This window comes from Elaeis guineensis, chromosome 13 (assembly GCF_000442705.2).
Source record: "Elaeis guineensis isolate ETL-2024a chromosome 13, EG11, whole genome shotgun sequence".
NCBI lineage: Eukaryota > Viridiplantae > Streptophyta > Magnoliopsida > Arecales > Arecaceae > Elaeis > Elaeis guineensis.
In genome coordinates this window covers 77,940,261-77,946,891 of record NC_026005.2, presented here as the reverse complement: position 1 = coordinate 77,946,891, position 6,631 = coordinate 77,940,261, and positions in this window count along the sequence as shown.

Here is a 6,631-nt window from a genome sequence, read left to right as displayed (position 1 = left end):
TTTGTTTTGGTTTTATCATGGAATCTTTGATGGTTTCGAGGCAATGCAGCTTGTCTCTTTCTTCGGGCATAGATTCTGGTACTGCCCGTGCCTTCTTGGTTTGGCCATAGGGGCTTGCTTGTCTTCTTTCATCTTTGATAGGTGTTCGAACATCTGAAGAGTGAAGATTGTGAAATATACCAAGCTTTCTAGCTCTTGGACTGGGTGAGAAGCGGCCAATTCAGGGCCAGGGCAACTCAGCCAAGCCAGTTCAAGGGCCGGGCAATCTTGTATTGATGAGAAATAAATGGGCCACTTATGAGATTAAATCAGGCCGTATCTTCTAGGCTTCATGATGCAAATATCTTAGCAGAAAAATATGTTGATTCGAAGAATCAGATTGAAAATGTTAAAAAATCAGATTGATTGCATTTGATCCCGTCAATTTTGATACTACCGTACTAGAATCGGCGTAACTCTCTCATTCGATGTCAGAATCGCTATTATGACCCCAATTCGGCAAGTTTTTTTCATGCTCTATATGTCTGACTGCATCACCATTACATCTGATTTGGAGATTGGATTCTATTATTTGACAGATCAACAAGAGTTTGGAAGAATTCTAGTTAAATTGAGAGTTTTAATCCTTATGTTAATTTTTTTCCTATTTTGTTTTAGATTTCTTTCGCTATTAGGTTAGGACTTTTACTCTATACATAAGGTCCTTTTGTCCAACGTTGTAATCAGTTTAGCTTATTTTCGTGATATTGAATCAAAACTCCAAAGAAAAGAGTTTCTTTTTTCTTTTCTTTTTTTTTTTTTTTGTTTCATACATTTTTTTTTTTTTTTCCATCGAAACATGGCCTAGCCTACGTTACTTCAGATAGCTAAAATTTTGGCCAATTCAATTTTAATTTAAAAAAATTATTAGATGGACCAAATTCATAATGGATCTTGGATAAATGAATCCATCCAATAATTTTATCCTATGATGAAATGAATTCATATTGGATCATTTCACTTTAGGTCCACTGCAGACCTAATCCACCTAATGATTTCTTGAGTTTTAAGTCTCGGCTTCTGCAAAATGCCTATGATGCAAACATAGCATTTTCCAATATCTTGTGCCAAAAATCTACATAAGACTTGTCCCTGCGCCCAGCCATCCTATCAAGGAGAAGAAGAAGAAAATCTCTCAACTAGAGCACAACAATTGGTAAATTAGGTAAACCCAAAATTGGACAACCAATAAACTAATCCAGTGCAACAACCACCCCTCCCACAAGGAGGAGGAGAAAATCTCTCCATCTAGAGCCAGCACAACTGGTAAATTAGATAAGACCCGAAACTAATATAAAATTGGGCCAGGTACCTTAGTTAATTTCTTACAAGAAATATCCTGGTGAATTTAGTATCAGATCCAGGCCACGCTTAAGATGATGCTTTATCCTATCCAACTGGGAAGGGAGCCTTGAGAGAGAAGATGTGCTGGTGGGCAATCTCTATTCTTGCCCAAGCGGCAAGAGGTGAAACTTTAACATTTGCTCTTCAATGTCGTTTAATATGAGACGCCTGCTTTTCCACTAAGTGACCGATCGTCAAAGCCTACTTTTCCACAAGTTGGCTGAATCATATTGAAAACAAACACATCAATGGTCCTGTCCTTACTGAGATACTGCACAAGTAAAAACAAAGGAGATGGCATTTATTCTCTTCAACAAAGGAGGTAAGAAAAAAAAAAAAAAGGGATGTCCCATCCCATTCTTCTTCTTATCAAAAATCAAAACATACTTATTTCTGAATCACGTTGCTTGGGACAGCAATGGATTAGATCCCAATTCTTGAAGGATTGTAAGTTCTCTAAACCACTGCATAGATGAAGTTGCTTCTCTTCAAAAAAAAAAAAAAATTCTCGAGTTCCGCCCTCATCAGATTTGCCAACAAGTTGCTGCCATAAGTTGATCAGCTGCTAGTCTCATTGAAACATCAAACTTTGCCTTCTTCCAGATAGTCCATAGCCTATATAAGCTCCTAGGCCAACCATTGATCTTTAGTTGTATTTTAAAAGCCATCCAGATGCCCTGAGTAAATGGATAAGAGATGAATAAGTGGTCAATAGTTTCAGAACTCCTCTCACAAAGACAATAGCTCGAGTTGACAATCCACTCTTTCTTAGCTATAACCTCTGTAGTATGTATTTTATTTCTAAAATCCAACTATAAAAACACTTTGACCGTTTTAGGAACAACAGCTTTCCAAATTATTTTATAGCAAGGGCATTTTAATCATTGTTGATGAAATGGTAGAAAGAATTCACAGAGAATAATCCATTGGATATAAGCTTCTAGATAGGAATATTAGCAATTTTTGTTGGATGAATATTACGCAAGCTAGTTTGAAGCAATGCAAGCTGCCTAGATTTAGTCTAAGATAAGGGGCCTCTAGTTTTAATCTTCCAATTAAGGAACTGACGAGACCATTAAGAAGCAACAGAGTAGTTATGTTTCAAAACCTGAAAATAGAGATCTTTGAACAGAGTAGCTAGTGGGATCGGCCCCACATCAAGCATCTTTCCAAAATCGAACCCATGATCCATCACCAACTCTAAAGGAAACACAATTTCAAAAAACTAGCCCAGAATAATTGCACTTCAAATTTGGTAACAGAAGAATTTCGGCAATCCAAGGAGTGCGCAAATTTTTCGCTGGAAGATTATCCTTTCTTTTAGCCCTGAAAGATTACGAGAGAATCCATTCGAAAATTTTTACAGGGTATCTTCCCAATGTGGTCCATGTTGATGTTAATATTATCAAGTTCAAAATATTTGAATTGACCGGGCCGCTGAGATCTGCTTGATCCATAAGCGTGGACATGGGCCCTACCTCTTATTATGATAAACGGTAAGACACCTTAATAAATAAGTGTGAATTTATAAATTTCCAAACAAACAACGCAATGACAGAATACATGTGGGAGTTGAACCATCATGGTTGTTTAGTTCAAATAACGTAGACCTTTCTTTTGTAGACAAACCCCTACTGGTGACACCTGATGTGGCACTTCCTTAGACCCAAGAGTAAGATCAGCCAGCAAGGATGCTTTTGATATTGCTGAGTTAGGAATGATAATGAATTGGATATAAATTGAGTTGGTCAATATCCATATCTATCTTGTAATTGATAAATTCTATATCTATATTCGCCTTCAATTAGGTAGGTAAAGAATTGATTATATAAATATTTTAAAATAATTATAACTTTGGAGGGAAGAAGAAATTTAGATTAAGTTTATATCAAGGTGAGGCATATCATTAGCTGCCCTCGATCTGAAATTCACGTTGGATGTTATATCTATAGCCCATTCCTACCCTGGGGTTTAATTGGGTTGGATAAAACTTGCCCTAATAGGATCAAATTGGGTCAGATATCTAGTGAGTTGGCTAAAAGTACCACCCCTCTGAATGTGAGTGAAAGAATTTGGACATCAAACTAGAATAATATCCATAATCAAGCACCGTGTGAAACAACTGGCCGAGGGATAATCGAGCACATCTCAACCCACACAGTACACAAACACAATGGAAACACGGATCATTTTGTGGAGAAAAAAAAACTTGAACAAATGTAGAACACAAAAATAAAGGGAGATAATCAAGTAATAAAACAAGAGAAAAAAGAAAAGCATATAAGATATAACGTGGTTCGACCTATCAATTGGCCTATGTCCATGGGCAAGACCTCCTCGATTATTCTTCTATTAAATTTCATAGTACAAGAAGTATAAAATTGATAGGAGATACAAGATACTCTCTTTCACAAGGAAAAAAGCACACCTTTTTCTCTCGAAAGAGCTTCACGCCACTCTGTGCATCCTATTGCCCCTTGATACCTTGGATACCCTGGTCTATATTGCCACAGATTGTTTTAAAGCCCTAAAAATAAGTCCAAAATGGAGTTTATCTTTGATCAAGACTCAAAGACTTCTGCCTGCCGTCAGATCTCCATCAAACGAGCAAAAAATCACCTGAAATGATCCCAAAACAGGTCTGATCCCCCTACAGCCATTTGATCTTCACTAAAAATAATAGAAACTGTCCGATCACGCAATGGTCCATACAATCTCCTGTAAACCATGAGAAATGCTAGAGGAAACACTGCCTGATCCACAACTCACGCATGAACTGCATGGAAAGATTGCGTGGGCCGTGCCTGTGCTTGCCCGCCTGGGCCATCCTACAGAGCCTGCTGATCCAATCATCGAGCTGAAGTTTAAGATTGCCGACCCAAAACCTATGAGCCAAGCTAAAAACCTTAGACCGTTGCATACCTCGGCCCGAGACCGCTGCGTACCTTGGCCAAAAAATACTTCCGATTTCTCCATCCCGAATGAGCTTTGATTTTCTCCACATGAGCTTCAAACCTATCAATTCTTCCACTGAAAAATATGTGCCGAACTCTAAAGAATATCATCTCTGGAGGCCTTACCAACCTCCCACTCCTCACATAGCTTCAAGATCAAGAAAAGCTTTGCTCTAATTGAACTTCTCTCAAGTCACCGGCTTCGTCAACATATCTGCTGGGTTTGTATCGGTATGAATTTTCAATAGTGAGATTAAACCATCATCCACCATATCTCGCACAAAGTGATAGTAAATGCCAATATGCTTCATCCGAGAATGAAATACCAGATTTTTCATCAAGTGCAATGCACTTTGACTATCATAATTTATTCTCATCATATCTTACTTCACCTTGAAGTCTTCAAGAAGCCTCTTGAGCCAGATAGGTTCTTTACATGCATGTGCCACCACAATATATTCTGCCTCCATCATTAATAATGTCACTACTGACTGAAGCTTAGATTCTCAACTTATAGCACCGCCGCCCATGGAGAACACATAGCATGTGGTAAATCTTCTCTTGTCCTGATCTCTTACAAAATCAGAATCCACATACCTAATGCACTCTAAACCCACTGAATCATAACAGAGTGAATAATCAGTCATCCCCCTTAGATATCAGAGGATCCACTTTACTGCTTTCTAATGATCGCTACCTGAATTCGCTATATATCGGCTCACAACTTTCACTTCTTGTGTAATGTCTGATCTTGTGCATACCATGACAAACATAAGGCTTCTTACTGCTAATGAATATGGTACCCAGACCATGTCAACCTTTTCTGCTTCTGTGTTGGGTGATTGCTCGGTCGATAGTTTTAATTGAATAAAAAATGGGGTAGATATCGACTTTGCATTTTGTATATTGAAGTACCACAGAACTTTCTCCACATATCTCTTTTGTGAAAGTCAAACCTTCCTATCCTTTCTCTCCCGTTGCACCTTTATCTCGAGTATTTGGTTCACGGTTTCTAATCCTTTATCTCGAACTTTTCAGCCAACTGAGTTTTCAGATCTGATATCCGACTCCTGCTATTCTTCGTGATCATCATATCATCAACATACAACAGCAAGATACAAAAGCTCTCGTCATCATAATCGTAGAAATATGCACAATGATACACCTTCAATAGACCAAATTCCAAACTCATAATAAAAAAATCAAATCACTTGCACCAATATCTCGATGCCTGTTTGAGACCGTACAATGATTTATTTAGCCGACAAACCAACTCTTTATCTTTTTTGACAAAATCTTTAGGTTGTGTTTGTTCCAGGTCACCATGCAAGAATACCGTCTTTACATCCATTTACTCAAGCTCCAAATCTATGACTGCCGTGATTACCAAAACAACCTGATAGTAGTTAGACGAGCCATCAATGAGAAGATCTCATCAAAATCAATTTTTGATTTCTGAGCATAATCCTTCACCACCAACGCATTTTGAGTCTCTTCACATTTTCATCTGTATCCTTCTTCACCTTATAGACCCACGGACATCTGATCGGACTCTTCCTCTTTGATAGAACTACAAGCTCCCAAGTCTTATTCTTCTGAAGTGACTCCATCTCCTTCTCCATAGCACAATGCCACTTTCCAGCATTAGTGAACTCACAAGCCTCCATATATGAAGTTGGCTCGTCTCCTCCGTCAAAGCAATATAAACACAAACATAGTTAGTAGAAAGAATGAAAGAAGTGACATAGTCATCATATCTAATGGAAGGTCTAATGACCCTCCTAGTCGCTCGAACTCTGTTGGGGTTCTTTCGATAAGATAGCATCCTTAGGTGATTGCAGAGACTCCATGCCCAGTTCATCATCAACTACCTCATCATTTACTTGTGCTTGCTCTACTTGCACCTCATCGCGTGTATCAAAGAACTCAATAGGAGTAATGACTTCATCATCTTACTTTTCTTGGTGCTTGAAAAGATTCTTCATTGAAAATGATATCTCGACTAACAATGATTTTGTAGGTAGTAGGATCCCACAACCGATACCCCTTTACTCCTTTAGCAAAGCCAAGAAAGATGCATCTCTGAGAGTTCTTATTCAATTTTTCCTCTTCTCTTTTGAGATTTAATATATGTGTCACATCCAAAGATACGAAGATAAAATAATTTATGGGCTTGCTACTTCAAAGTTCTTCCTAAATTTCTAATCCAAGTAATTTTGTCGGTGCTCGATTGATCAAGTAACAAACCATACTCACAGCTCTTCCAAAATCTTTTGTCAAGTTTCATAGAACTC